This window comes from Epinephelus fuscoguttatus, linkage group LG5 (assembly GCF_011397635.1).
Source record: "Epinephelus fuscoguttatus linkage group LG5, E.fuscoguttatus.final_Chr_v1".
In the NCBI taxonomy this organism is placed as follows: Eukaryota; Metazoa; Chordata; class Actinopteri; order Perciformes; family Serranidae; genus Epinephelus; species Epinephelus fuscoguttatus.
The window spans coordinates 32,883,978-32,899,828 of record NC_064756.1 but is presented as its reverse complement, the minus strand read 5'-3'; the positions used below and the strand labels follow the sequence as shown (position 1 = coordinate 32,899,828).

At 39.5% G+C, this 15,851-nt stretch overlaps 1 protein-coding gene across 11 annotated transcripts in view; it reads right to left on the bottom strand.

Moving 5' to 3' along the window:
* tenm4 (teneurin transmembrane protein 4) overlaps positions 1-15,851 on the bottom strand; it is a 250,293-nt gene that overhangs the window by 135,596 nt on the left and 98,846 nt on the right. The gene's annotated exons all lie outside the window — the stretch shown is intronic.

The following is a 15,851-nucleotide window of genomic DNA, read 5'->3' as shown; positions in this document are numbered from 1 at the left end:
AATAAACAGAAGGTCTTATTAAACCAAGATGTCCCAACACTTAATAAGAAAAAGAAATATGAAGTGATAAGAGGACTATTTTTAAAGTGTTATTATCATCTCATAGTAAAACACAAGGGACTGAAAAAAGTAGCTTGAAACACTGAAGGAGAAGGTTAATGAGGGTACGTTTGCAAAGACTCCATAAGAAAAGTTATTTACAAAGACCAGTGAAAAATGACTGCCATGGATTAAAATCTGTGAAACGAAGATAGCAATCACATGCTTTTATTTCAAAGACAAAGTTCCCTCTAAGGCTGCAGAGCGTGAGCAGTGCCAAAAAGAAGCTAACTGCATATCTATGCAATGATCCAAAAATCAATTGAGGTCTCTCTGGATAGACAAAAGAAATGATGGATGGTCTGTTTTCCCCTTTAAAACAATTGCACACTCTACATTTTTCAATTGCATTGTCTACAATCGGCCAGGGTAGAGTCAGGTTTGTCTGTGGTTGTAAAGCAAATGTATAGCAGCTGTAAGCAGAATAATTATGTGGTTCTGCACAGAAAGTGTTGCAGAAAGTAATGAACAATGAATTGTGTTAATTGGCGTCATCAGGCACAGTGATGTTGCGTAACATCCTTGATGTGTGTTGGAATGTGTGTGTGGAGGCAGTGACTGCAGAGTCAAACAACATGAAAAACACCATCAACAAATGAAATATTTTTCCTGAAGAGCTCAACAACCTTGGAAACACAGCCTGTGTGTGTAGGTGTTAACCACCTGAATAAAGTTGGCAATGGTAGAAATCATCATCGGGCCCATTCTGCTCTTAAATATGTCTATGGTGCAATCATCAATTAAAAGTCATAATCAGCCAAATGACCATTTGAGCTGCTCAAGAAAAAGTTAAAATCAAAAAATGGCATTAACCGACATAGGAAACAGTAAACACAGATCACCATAAGACGTGGGAGTTAAATTGGTTGAGACTGCATCTGATCAGTAGCATAGACATATCTTCCGTCTGGTACTGACAGTTCATTGCTGTGTGATGATTTCACCGCCTATGATCAAAGATTAAAACCAGTTTAATACACCGGACAGAAGGCACAGCTTATGCTGCTGCAGTTAAAAGTGCTGCCAGTAGCCGAAGGAAAGTAACAACCTCAGCCATCATCCACATACGCACTCAGGCCATTGTTTCCCTAGTTTTTACTGTCAAGACAATTTTGTGATAAAATGTAATCATCTTTGTCACCATAGATCTTTGCATACCCTCAGACTACCAGCAGCACTGCTCTGCTGCTTAAACACACAGAAAAAAAAACACCTGAGCAAAACTGAATATGTTGCATGTTTTAGTGCTGCAGCAAAGGATTATCTCCATTAATGAACAATACCATCTTTTTCCTAGTAATTTCAGAAGATGTCAGGCAGCCATTATGAGTAGCTAGAGGCCAAGGTAACATCTCACAACTGTTCGTTTCTGTCTGACAAACCATCCAAAAATATTCAAACTGCAATGAAAGAACACTGAGTTCTATTATTTATGCTTGCTGTTCAAATGATGCACACTTCTTAGTATAAAGTCTAGCCATGCATACCCCCACCTGAACTGTTTTTTTATGACTGTGTTCAATTAATTCTGATACTACTAAAGAAGACAACTTTAAAGCCATAAAAATGTGACTAGTAAGAAAACTTTGTAGCCTCAACCAACCCATAAAACAACCCACCCGCAGTGTGAACGACGGGTTACAGGAGCCCCTGGTAAAACACTCGTTAAGGTTTTTGCTGGGCAGATCGTTGTGACCATTGCTCCAGTGTCAGGAGTTAGTTAAATATGGGATCTAAATACGTGGGAGGCGTTTGGGGTACAATATAAATGCAAATGGCTCTGTACTATCCATCAAACAATTAGCAGTGTGCTGAGGATTGCTATTCAGTGCCGCTGCATATAAATCTAGCCCTCTCTCTGTGCACAACCCTGTTTTCCATGATAATTAAACGCTTGCTGCTCTTTACATGTCATAGATTTTCCGTGCAAAATTCAAGAACTAACATTCTTAGGCAACACAGAAAACAGACAAAGTAGCATACATGCATAATGTTTGCCAAATCCCTTGGAGTATAATCTAAAATGATTACAGATTACTTGTCTGTGAAATCACTTAATTACTTAGTATTATTACTAATTACTATGACTACGATTGAGACGTAATGTGTTACTGATTAGTGGTGACATTTTTAGACAAATGACTGCTGATGTGCATGAGCTGAATATATTTTTGGAGGACTATGATTTTTCAGTTCAGGGAGACCAAACAAAGATTTTCATATACCATCAGTGCTCACAAACATGTTAACATAATTTCATAAATCCAACCTTAATCCCAATTTGTAATGACTGCAAAAAATATATGTTATCATGGGTATTTCTAATAATACATATATGTTGTATAACAAATCAGGTAACAAACTTTTTTTTAAATATATTTTTGGATTGTAAACTGTTTTGTTTTAATTATCTAACCTGGTCACGTAGTCAAAGGATTAGTGACAGTTAGCTCAAAACACTGCAGACAAACATCTACACACAAAAGCAGCCTGTTGCACAACAGAGAGGAAATTTGGGGAGATATCAAGAACATTGTCTGCAGGCTCCATTGATAGCAAGGAAAGCTCCATACAGGCACCACTTACTTCTTTTCTGGAAATCTTTCACATGCCTGGGCTCTAAAGAAAAGCCTCCTCGGTCAACAGAAAGGTGTGTTTTCAACAGAGGAAAAGAGACTTGGGTAGAGGGGATGGGGGGCAGGGGGGCTGAATAGCTTGCCAAACAGATCTGAATTCTGTAGTGCTAATGCAGGCTGGGGAGGGGAGGAGGCACCTTGGTGGTGGTGGTGGGGGGGGGGCATCTCAGCAGCCGCCTCCTTTGGGGATCAAAAGCGAGCCCCGCCAGCGAATAAAACAGAATGCGTAAAAGCCTTAACATAAACAAAAGTAGCCTGGGACTGCTGCTGCAGCACGCTCCCTGCTACTAATCACTCTAAGCAATTCAAGGTTTAGTCATGACAGGGGGAGCAGGCAATGGAATAATGCCTTTAAACCTGCCCGGTAAATAACAGAGAGAAGCACTCTCACTTTCTGCATTGATGTACATCCCTGACCTTGGCCAAATACAGCAAAATGTTAGTAGTGCTATGGCTGGCTAAAATGTCTACTTACCAATACTTCTGCTCAACTACAACAAAATATATGTGTTTTGTTGGCTTGTCACTGCAGCAGATAAAGGCAAGCAAGTGAGGGATGACCCTAAAGTGAATAAATTCTAAAAAAGTAATCTAGACTCATAAGGTTCACTATCGTGCTGAGGAGCAAGTCTGGGACAACAAATAAATGTGACGTTCATACGAGTTTAAAAGAGGACCTCTCCACTTGGCTGAAGTGCCTCTGTTCCCAAGCATGGCTGGGGAGAGCAGAGGTGGTGACCCGTCTCTCATTAGTCCACGCTTAATGCTCATTATCCTGCAATGGCTAGACCTGGGTTTGATGTGTGCCTGTGGTGAAACTAAACCTAATACCAGCTAAGCAATAATCAACTTCCTGCAAACTTGCCACTGTCAAACTTACTGTTACAAATGTTTGCAGTTCTAGCCTGAGGGCGAATCCAACCCAAATGCAACTAACAAATGATACTCCGAACAAAAGTTTTTTATGTGCTTTTCCTGAGCCCTAACAATTAGTTCACTGGAATTACAATAACACATTTTCTCAATGTATCTAAACTGTGTCAGTTTCCTATTTCAGATCACTGCCTTTGAGATTCCAGTCACTATGCTAATACAACAGAGATGAATGGGATTTTGTTTCTGCTCTTCAAATCATTGAAAAATGTCTTTACAAAAAAGGTAAATTAACAGCAACATCTCTCCAGATTACAATGTCCCTGTTTATCTGACTAATCGAACAACCATGGTGTCAACAGCGTTCATTAGAACTACCGTCTACCTAAGTTATGGTCCCTAAAAACTGTCAACAGCAAGGTCCTTCAGATGGACAGGTCCACAAACAAAAGTCCATACACCTCCATTGTAGTTTGGGTGGAGGCAGAAATCCCAGGGGTTCATATCCCACAGTCTTAGCAGATTGAAAAATCTGTAACCCTAGTAACTCCTAGACACAAGTATGATAATGCAACCCCCAAAACTTGTGTTGGTGTGGATAAGAACAGACAATCAACCATCATTTAGAGCTACTGCGGTGACAGCACTTAGATTGTTTCGCACTCCTTCACATACTTCATGTTGACCTCTGCTCCAAGATCATCAAGAATGTCTGGGACTGCTCTAACAGTGGTTGGGCCATATAATCCTTTATCTTACAACAAAACTTTAACCAGGCATCTCTCAGGTGAAATTATAAGCTTTCTGGGAGCTACATATATTGGATGTCCTCAGCTATCTGGCAAGAGCGGCTGAGACTAGCTGATTAAATTTATAAATGTATGCTTTTGCCATTTGAACAGATTTTAGCAGACACAGTTAATTAATACTTTTTTGGACTGCTTTACCCGAGAGCTGCTCTCATTTTGCTTTTGATCATTACTGAGAAATCTGAGTAATTTTGCACTTTACTGTAGATCAACCCAGGAAGTCAATTTGAGAACTATTCAATTTTAATTGGTCAAATAACCATCACTGTCTTCTTATTCTGTTATTTTGCTGAATTGTCCTGCTGGCAGGTTCAGAGGGACAGCTCATGTTAGATGTTTTGGAGATAAAGTCAGAGAAGCCATGTTCAGAGGAGGGATAGTGAATATATCGGTAGAAGGATGCTGAGGTTGGAACTGCCAGGCAAGAGGCCTAGAGGAAGACCAAAGAGGAGATTTCTGGATGTTGTGAAAGAGGACATGAAGTCAGTTGGTGTGAGAGAAGAGGATGCAGAGGATGGGGTTAGATGGAGGCGACCCCTAAAGGGAACAGCCGAAAGAAGAAGAAGTCCTGCTGGCAGGTTTGTGAGATCAAACTTGACTGGCTTGTGCTTAACTTTGTCTCAACACTTCTGAATTGATGTAAGCCCACACCACAAAATCATCTTTTCCAGATATCTTTGTTTTTTACTCTAGCTTAGATTTCTGATTAGAATTTAGCACAGATAATTCTCTGACAAATCTTCATGATAGTACCAACTGTGCCTCCTGGAATCTTGATGCACATTGTATTTTAATGTAATGTTGCCAATTCCATTTGGCTAAGCATCTAAAAAAAAGTCCTTTATCTTTGTAGTGCTTCATATACCAACGGCTTTGTCAAATGACACTTGGCTTGCTCTCATAAAAACATAACTGGTTGTGCTGTACAGACCTGATTTGTACTGGGCTCAACTATTCATACAATTGATGTCGCCACTTAACAGAAGATGCAAAATGAGGTGAAAGCTAATGTTTATTGTTTTTTCCCCCCAGCATTTTATTAGTTTTCCATTCAACCCTGAGAGTAGGCTGCCTAGGAAATTTAAAAGACTCGGAAGAGTACTAAAGGCACAGAAATAAAGCAGGTAACTCCCATGCTACTGTCATTGTATTCAAATAGTAAAATGAAATGTCCGCAGTCTCTTGGAAAATCCAATATTTACAAATGAGTCACTGATGTTATCACACCTTGATGCCACTAATGATCCTGCAGTTTATTGGATTCCAACATGGTGCATGAATAATGTTTAGATGTGTAACACAGTGATGTAAGTGCAAATTCCACGTTTAAATAAATGTTTTTACTTATTAAACATTTAATAAACATGCGCCTGTTCAAAGAAAGACAGAAATAAATCATGGACTAATCCAAAGAGAGATGGTGTCAATCACTCTCTTGCACACATGATTACGCAGAGGACATACAATAAAGGGAAAAGAAGAGAGGAAAAAACTAAAAGTGTCATCACATTAAACAGATACAGCAGAGTAAATCCAAAGAGTGTCTAGACTGAGTAGAGCCAGATTTCAGTTGACTCATGGAATAAAAATTTTGTCACAAATATGTCTCAAGTGACCACTTGTATTTGGATTTCACTCCCATGCCCAGTATGCAAACAACCATGTAAATAACTTCCATTTCCGTAGGCCAGAAAGACCTGACTACAGATGAAGTCTGCACTGACTGAAGCAATATACAGCACATTGTCAAATGCATCCCTACTACACAACCGCGAGCTTTGTGGGCGCAGTCACAACAGTTTTTAGAGCTGTCCACTTGATTACCTAATACACTAAAAAGACTGATTCACTGAAGAAGTGCGATTTTCCTTTTTACATTATCTTAATTGCATTTTTTTAATGCTTAAGTTGATATAATTTAAATTTAGAGGTGGAACTAAGTTGCCGCTTTTATTGTGGTAGTCTATGATTAACATGACATCATATTAATTTCAAGAAAAACAACAGCAAAAAAGCAGAGAATGGCAAAATGGCAGTGGTCCAGGACATGGCTGCTCGAATAGCAACTGAAATTCTGCCAGCCCAGCGCAAACTTCCGCCGGATCAGCACACTTTTTGACGCTGCTGTTAGACGGATTAGACCAAGCCCGCTGCAAACCCAGTGCTGAATTTGAGTTGCTACACCCCCTACAGAGTCAGTCTCCAGAGCTTCCGCCCACTCTCCTCCCACAAATAGTCTCCTACTGGTGGGGAAAGGCAGAGGTGTTGCTGGGTGCACAAGCTAGCTAGCTAGTTAATTCTTGTCCTATTTGTGGTCTCATAAACAAAGACAGCGTGAGAGTGGGGAAAGGGGCTGAGGGAAATCAATGCACTGTGCATTGCTAAATACAGGAACAAATAAATGAATCAATAAAATTGAGAGGTGAAAGTCAGTGTGGATTTTTTGACAGCTGCTACAAAGAATTCAGTGTATGGTTAACTGCACTAGCTTGATCAACAGAGACAGCTAAATGTTGCAGTTAAATTTTACTTGAAAAGGTAGATATTCATTCTATTATACATGTACATTTTAGTAGGCTAAGTACGTAAGGTTTATCTAATATGGGACCTTTCACAGAGCAAGGTCACAAAGGGCTTATTTTTTGTTACAATGTTAAAAATATGACCGTAAATACATTATTAAATAATCTATTTATCATTTTTATATGCAGTAAATGGTGCTGCTGAAATATAAGTCAGAAAGACTGACTGAAATTTGATGTGTAATGCTTTTGGAAATATGTGTTATGATAAACAAACCCTACAAGTGTATTATGTAACTCTTTCCATAGTTTAAAGTTAAAAAAGTAAACAAAAATTGCAATTAATGGTGATATCAATATCACAATACTTGCAGAATTGCAAGACTTAACCAATCAACATCCAAGTGCTGTGACAGTATCGATTAGCATATCGTCCCAGCCCTATAATACACACTTTTCGTAAAACGTGTGACCACAGTCACAGTCTTCTATGAATCCTGCGACCAAGCTGGCCATTGGAAATCCCACACTCTGCTTCTTTCCCTGTGTGTCAGGTTATGAAGACATAGGCAATACATGGCAACTGTGTTGGAAGAACTCCCCTCAAAGAGACTGTGAGATAGGACTGTCGTACTGCCGGATACCAATTACAATCCACTCACAATGGGGGTCCTGAGATTTCCTCATGCTACATAACTTGTGCAGGCCCAGGGTAAGGAAGTGCACTGCAAAGATCACAGACTTAGTAAGGTCCTCCAATCATCAATCACCACTGTCTAGGAGTTCCTACCTCGGGAGAGAACCAGCCATTTCCTTTAAACTTTCCGTCTTTTATATATATGTCCTGACTGGATTTTCCTGGGACATTTGGCAAGTCTGTGTAAAATATGACATCATATATTGTAACTTAGCTGTTGAGTTTACAATAGAATTTAATTTCTGCCAAGCACTGCCTGGGTCTACCTGTTATCCATCAAGTCACAATGTGTGAACTGATCTAAGATGCAGGAAACAAAGTACAGTGCAATGATTTCTAAACAGTATACTACATTAAACATGAACAATCAAGATGAACTACCAAACAGAGGGGAGCACTGTACTTGTTTGAAGTAAAAGTGTCAATCAATCACATAAACTGGACTAATTAGGTTTCCCCACAACAGCAATAACATGGATCTTAGCTGTGCTTTGCAAAATGAAGCAGCTAACATGGTGGGCTTGGGACAATATGAACACGAGAACCATGCGATAACCCGCTGCACAACAAGCAGCAAGCACAACTCTTTTGTTAGAGACAATAAAACCGGTGGCTGTTCAATATCAACAGTAAAAAATCAGCACACACAGCAAAGCTAGACGGAGGGTTCCTGCATGGTAATGATCTTACTCTAAGTGCCTAACTGAGTCATCTCCGCAAGCCCTGCTTTGACAACCACACACCTCCCACATCTCCCATCTCAGCAGCCTCTGGGTGGGGCTAATCACTCTGTAGCTTCATCATCGACTGGATGACAGCTCTGGCTGTAAAGATGCTATGTCTAGAAGGCGTGGCTGCTGCAGTGGCCTACTGTAAACACACTGCTTGTCTTTTAGAGCTGAAAACAGAGCATCACTACATCTTTTTTTTTTTAAATATGTCCTTTCATAGAGCACGAAGACTGAAATTAATTTTGCCATCCTTTCAGTGCTACAGTACAGACAAGAATCCTGAGAGGATTTTTCCTGCGCCACTGAGAGTTGGTGTATGCTGATTTGCCCCTAACTGATTATGACATGAAATGGCTGACGGGTAGCTTGGCAGTGCTGTGTTGACCTGCACAATCCCCTTTCTCTGCCTCTAAGGCACCAGAGGTCTGCACTCTCTGATCCCAATGGCTGAACATTAGACAGTGCTGAGGCTTACGCACAAACGCCTGTGCAATTTCTTTTTTCGGCTTATCGACTGGCAGTCTTTAATGCAGCTTTTATTCCCCACTGAAAGCCCCATGTTACATGTTATGAAAACACGCAACGAAACAAAATCAAAGATATGCGCTGTGTCTTTTTTTCCTGTCATCTTGATTGTTGATGCAAAAGAGGGAAATGCCCTTTCATCTATCAGGGCAGGGCACTGCATCCTCCTATGTATAAATTTAATTCTCCAAGTAAATTTGGATTGATCACCACAGCTCTAGGCCACAATCAGCATCCATGATCTAATCAGGGCCCGGCCCTAGACAGAAAAGGATACTTCCATAAATAAAAACCATATGAGAGCCAGCAAGTGCCCATAACACTGGGGGGAAATTTGATTACCCTCTCCCTCTCCACAGGTGTGCTTTTAGCCTCCTACCTTCAAAGACTGCCAGTCTGATATAATGCCACACCATGTGCATCCTCACTGTTGTTTTCCTGCACTAAGGGTTTTACATCATACTTGCATCAGCGGATGTGAGCACTGAATGCTGGAGTCACTGCTAAGCAGGCGATGCCCACAGAAGCCCGGCCGAGGACGATCCCAGTGAGACAGGATCTGTCAGGGGCTCCTTGCCCAGCAACACCCAGGGTAATAAATTACCCAGAATTAACACGTCATCCTGCACTGCACACAGCAGCCGCACTCCACTCACGCCATGCTGCTTAATGGATCTATTAACCAAATGGATACAGGGGTAAACTGCTTTCAGAGCTGAAATTCTTGTTTGGTATATGCTAACAACGCAGGCTTGCTCCTCCATTTGATATTCAGTTAGTGTAAAATGTAGGTACATTTTAATGCAGCACTCATGCAGACTGCTTTTTAAAGGTAAATGTACATTCTTGGTTAGGAAATACAATTTTGTATAAGAACATGATTTGGCTTGTGCAGGTTTTGCTCACTGACTTACACATTTTTAACACACTGTCTACGTTTGAAAAGTTATGATGTCTTGTGCTTTGTGTGCAAACAGAAAACACTATGAAATGACAGCATGCTCAGAAGCCACCCGCAGCGCTCCCTGTGTCACCTGTTTGGAAATTCCTCTGAGATGTGTCTCTACGGCCATTAAAAGCATACTCTCCTGTTGATGCCTGTCACTGATAGCGGGAGATATTTAGTAGAGGATTCAGAATGCCAGTCGTGCAGCCTGTATCTCCTCGGCATCTCTGGCACCCAACCAGCACTCTGACATGCTGAGCGCGGCACACAGCACCAGGTAATTTCTGACCAGTGCTCACTCATCACAAAAGGTAAATACAGATAAGAAACAAGCTCATAGTCTCTTATTTCTTTTGGACTTAGCTGACATGTTTTGACTGCGGTGAAGATGACGGACAATGTTAAAATGAAATTATACTTTGCTGAAATAAATAAAAATAAAATTAAAACTATATAGCATGGGCGCTTATTTCACGCTTTTTTGCATGGGCTAAAACCTGTATGGAGTACAATACCAATTATCCTGTCTTCTTTATATCCATGCCATAAGGCTAGCAGCATCATTTCAACCCTCTAAGCTTCATCTTTCCTTTACTTCCACTTTTTATATATTTTGCCTGCATCAAGAAGAAACTAGACCTCTGGAGCCACAATGAAATTTTTATAAGTGAGAAAGCATGAAACCTAAAAAGCATAAACTATGAAATCTGGATGATAAAACCTTACTGAAAGGTTATGCATAATGTTGGTAGTTGCTGCAATGTAACAAATTAAAATTTATGACATTGCTTCATGCACAAAGTGGAAGAGATCAATCCCCAGTCGACCAAGGCTGCTGTTATGTGCAGCTCAGTGTTTTCTGACAACACAACTCTTGATTTCCTTCTGAATTCAAGAAATTTCACCATGAAATCCAGACTAAAGGTTTTCCATAGTAATTTTTATTAATTCATGTATGTATTTCTTCTTTAAAAATCCTCCCTTAACATAAAAATTACCAGCTATATAGACTCAGTTTGGAAACAAAACCAATGTGATGAAATCAGGATGAGAAGTGGAATGCTTTCATTCACTGGAAACTACTGAATTAAAGACACTGCTCAAAAAAATTAAGGGAACACTTAAATCACACATCAGGTCTCAATGAACAAATTATTAAAGTCTAAAATCTTTACTGATGTACACTGTATAATTTGTTGATAGCAAAATGACGTAACAACAGTCAACAGAAACCAAATCATCAACTCACTGAGGGCTGGATTCAAAATCACACCGAAAATCAAAGTAAAAAATTGAATTTTATCATGGCAACTCCTAATGTGACTCGTGTATGGTCCCAACATGCCAGGCAATCTCATTGGGCTGCAAGTACCGCCTCATGCTACCAGTAGTGACAAGGACACTAGCAGAACACAAAACTCGAGAAGAATCAGTCAGGATGGATAAGAAGACAGCAACTGTCTACGGCCACCACATGCAAAACCATTCTCTTCTTGGGGGCTGCCTTGCTTTTGCCTTTCCATTGCACCTGTTGTCTGACTTTAAAATGTCTCTCTTATTTCAGGACATAACATCATGTGACATTTTTAACACTTTATGTCATTTCTGACAGAGCTGCACCTTTCTTAAATAATTTTTCAAAACTAAATCCCCACACACTGAAAAGTCACAATACCAGATCCCGATTAGGAGATTCTGCCCCCAGTCGCATTCCCATTATCAAAAGATGAAATCTGCTGGATGGAAGCAGTCCAGCAGGCATATCTCTTCAAATGCTGTAAGGAATCCAACCATTGCCGAAAGAAGACTGTCACTCAAGACCACATCCGATTTGTGAGGAGTTAAGTGGGAAGGAACTGCCATTAAAATTGACTTTTTTGAAGTGTAATAACTGCAGGCTTTATGTAGCCACCGGGACCAATTCAAAATGTTTAGTACCCAGGACAACATTTTGAATTCATATCAGAGATGTGACCAACATTGCCTCAGGTTCAAAATACTGAATTCACATGTAGAATTCATCCATTCCAGGTCAAACCCACATTTCTGTCCAGTCAGATTCAAATAAAAAAACAAATATCCATAAAATTCAATTTATAATGTTTTTTTAAAAAAATCTGTTTTTAAAGTTTAAAAAGTTTTAAAAATATATAACACATTTTAAATTTTATGATTCTCTCAAGTATCAAGCGAATAAAACTGTAATTTGGTAAAGTAAATACAGTTCAACCCGAGTAATGAAAAAGATCATAAGCGCTTCACAAAATGTCAGTGAAGCAGAGGAAAGATAATATTTATATTAATTAAGTCTACATCTACCAATATTGTCTTTTTTAACCAGGGTTTTAGGAGACATTGACTTTATTTCCAATCTCAGAAAACTTTCTCATAGCACACTGACACTGAGCAGCATAGTAACAGATTTCCCTCAGGACTGTAGAAAGTGTGGAGCATCGAGGTTCAAAACAGACTTGTTCACATGTGCTTATTGTCTGCTGTTTAAGTGGGGTCAAGAAAGAACACACTGAGTCATGAGCATGAAGCCTCACCAAAAACAGCCACTCTTAACCCAGCATATCACGGAGCATCTCTCCAGCACAAAGACAAGCCTTTATCCCCCTGCACTTAAGGTGCTCTCTCCTGAAACCTCTCACGAGGTGGACTTGCTTAAAGTTTAATGGGAAAGCTCATACAGAGTAAGGAAACCTAAACTCTAGCCATCACTCTAGATCTGACACAGTGCGTTAGGGCATACATTACTACACCAGACAGAGAGATCTGGAGGCAAAGGAAGAAGTGAATAAAAATACTGAACAAATAACACTTAATTGAGGTCAGCGTGATTGAACGCTGCAAGGCTAGGATGGCTTTAACATAGGTTCCAGATGGCAGGCTGTTATTTCACTGTGCCCCGCTAATACTGCAGGATTCGATGCTGGTAACCTGAGTGTCCCTTGGGCCCCCCGGCTCCTCCACTGCACTGAAATCAGGGCCAAGCTCCCTCCGCTGTTACTCTGCAGGTTTACTCAACTTCGAAGGATATGGTAGTGGAGGAGGGGTGTGTGTGTGTGTGTGTGTGTGTGTGCATGTGCATGGAGGTGGGGGTTGTGCAATGGTGCTGGAACAAAGCATGTTAACACCATCTCTGTGTTTAACAAGTTTGGAAACAAGCAGGGGTTTCCTTCAAATCCTCATTGGAGGCTGTTGCACCTCTCCTTGACAGCAGCAGGAGAGAATCCTGTCTTTCTTCCCTGTGCTGCCTCGCGTTAAACTGACTGAAACACACTCCTTCTGTCATCGAAATGTCTGAGATAGGGCACACATCAATATCTCTCATAGCTAATTCCTCAGAAAATTAGGAGGAAACACGCAGATCGATGATTTATCTTTTGAAACGTCTTTAAAGCTGTACCATTCATGCAGTGTGTTTTCACTGTTAAAATCAAAGTACAAGTTCAAGTTAGTTTTGGGTCTTGTCCAAGTATAGGCTTGTTCTTTTTCCTACCTCTGTTGTTTCCTTTAAAATTAGCCAACCATTTCAATTACACACTAATTTACACCTAGAATGTAAACCTTTTCCCCTTCTTCTCTATAAAGGCATGCAGGCAAAGAGTTCAGCCCCATGTGGTCCCAAATTGGAGTAATTAAGTAAATAAAATGAATACCTAAGTACAAACATTTTAGTACTTATATTAAAGAAACAATTACAGCTGTACAGAAATTACTCCTGGCACTGCCTTCATTTAAAAAGTAGAAATAGGATAAAAGAAGCAGTGTGGCAAAACACCTTTAGATGAACTTACCTACATTGTTGTATGAATTTAGTCTGTAGCCATTTTCACACAAGACTAGAAGCCAATTATGCTCCCGAGGGAGGCAATTATGAATCAGCCTGCTAACCTCTGTTTTTATCACTGCATTCATGCTAAATAATAAGCTCAGTTTTTAGGATTCTTTTTGGTTTATAGAATTTTATAGGCAACCAGAAGGTACATCAGGATCCAAACTACTGAAAACAGTATGAGATCAACACAGGAGAGCTTTTAAACTTTTCTAGATAGTCTGTTACTCATGACTGTTTCAGCAGTCTGTTTCAGCACCGACGGGAACCAACATGAAACGTGTAGCAGTCATCTGACACCCCCTCTGCCACCTTAATTAAGTTACTGTTTATCTTTTATTTTGCTGGGTCATTTGCCTTTTCACCTTCAACACAAGAAAACAGAATGAAAACTGTTTTCAGATTTAATGAGTCCAGACAGATCTGGCCAACGTGGAAAACTACAGATGACCTTTGTCAGATCATCGCTCACATGTGTACTTAAATCAAGGACACACACACCACAGCTACTCAGGAAACTCAATTCACCATTCATTATAATTGATAATTTTCAAAATGAAGTGTGATAAGCTGATCATCATTAATAAAAATAAAAACATAGCTGCCATAGTATCAGATTTTGTGGAAAATCTAAGTCTTCATAATAAAGCAAGATGCATTGTTCCAATTCTAATGTATACCCTGCATTTACTGTAGAAACAATCCATGTGTTGGCTTGTGGGTGTTTAGCGCAATCCCACACAAATTTAAATATATATATTTCATAATAGCCAGAACAGATTTTTACATTTTTCTGAACATCTTTGCATACAAAATGATTTGCTGCCTTCTCTGCTCTCAATATAACCATACTTCTACTTCAGACCCACAAATAACTAAACCAGACTCAGGTGATCCAGATTCCCTTTACTGAGGCATTTTCAGGGCAATGTGGTGGAATGAAAGGCCAATTTTAATGACTTTTTAGGAGGACCGAGCTATTTCAAGCACGTTTTTAGAAGTTTTGTTGACTTATAATGTATAATATTTTACTATTAAGAGACAGTTCAGCAATGTCTATAAGATGATTGATTCAATTTCATAAGCAGGAGATTTTATAGGCTCCTGCTTATTAAAGCTACTTTTTTTATGAGCAGGAGCTCCTGTGAGAACAGAGCAGACTAGACTGTGCTGGCAGAAACAGGCCAGATCCCTATCTGACTCTTAACTTGTACTTTTTTGTTCTTTAGTTTCCTCCCCCCCTATTTTACTAATATATCTATTATCATTATTTTTTAGATTTCAGCTTTTTAGGTTTTGTTGAGGTTTTTTTTAATGAAGCTACAAGGCATGCTGCACAGGAACATGGCATCTTTTATTAGAAATCAACTAAGTGATTCCTCCAAGATATCATAGGACTGTTAATATATGAGTCAATTTAATTGAGATCAGTGCTCATCAATTATGCCTGAAACTGATAAGACTATATTTTGATATTAAGGAACAAACCCACGTTTTCCTTGTGTCATGGTTGGTTTTCCCTGACATCCCCCCACAGTCCAGAGACATGCAGGTTACGTAGGTTAACTGGCAACTCTAAACTGCTTGTTGGTGTGAATGTGAGCATGAATAGTTGTCTGTCTCCATGTGTCAGCCCTGCGATGGACTGATGACCTGTCCAGAGTGTTGAGGTTGACCGATACTAGATTTCTAAAGGCTGATAGTTCCAAAAGCCGATTTAAATAATCCACTGATATCCCACACACCACAAAAAAATCCCATAGTGTCAGAAATGAACTGAACATCTGAGTCAAAGTAATAAAAAACAGAATAAATATATAAATCTGGACCTAAACATCAAACTCAAAGTTATTTATAATTCAATCTGGAACTGAACATCAAACTAACGGAAAAATATTTAGGTGGAGGTGATTTTTATCTTTTCAGCTTTTATTTTCCTTAAAATTTACCTGAGATTCTCAGGTACATAATGACATTACCTTAACGTCATGTGTGGAGGCTCTGTGCAAAAAGATGAGATGGGCAGTATTTTTGTTACTTGAAATTAGATCCTCCAGAGTGGATTTTGTATTTTCAAAATACTCAAATCATCTGATTCATAAAACATAATAAAAACAAGACTAGCTCAAAGTAGTATTTGACTAGACTGTGTAGAACACACTGGAAGGCTTT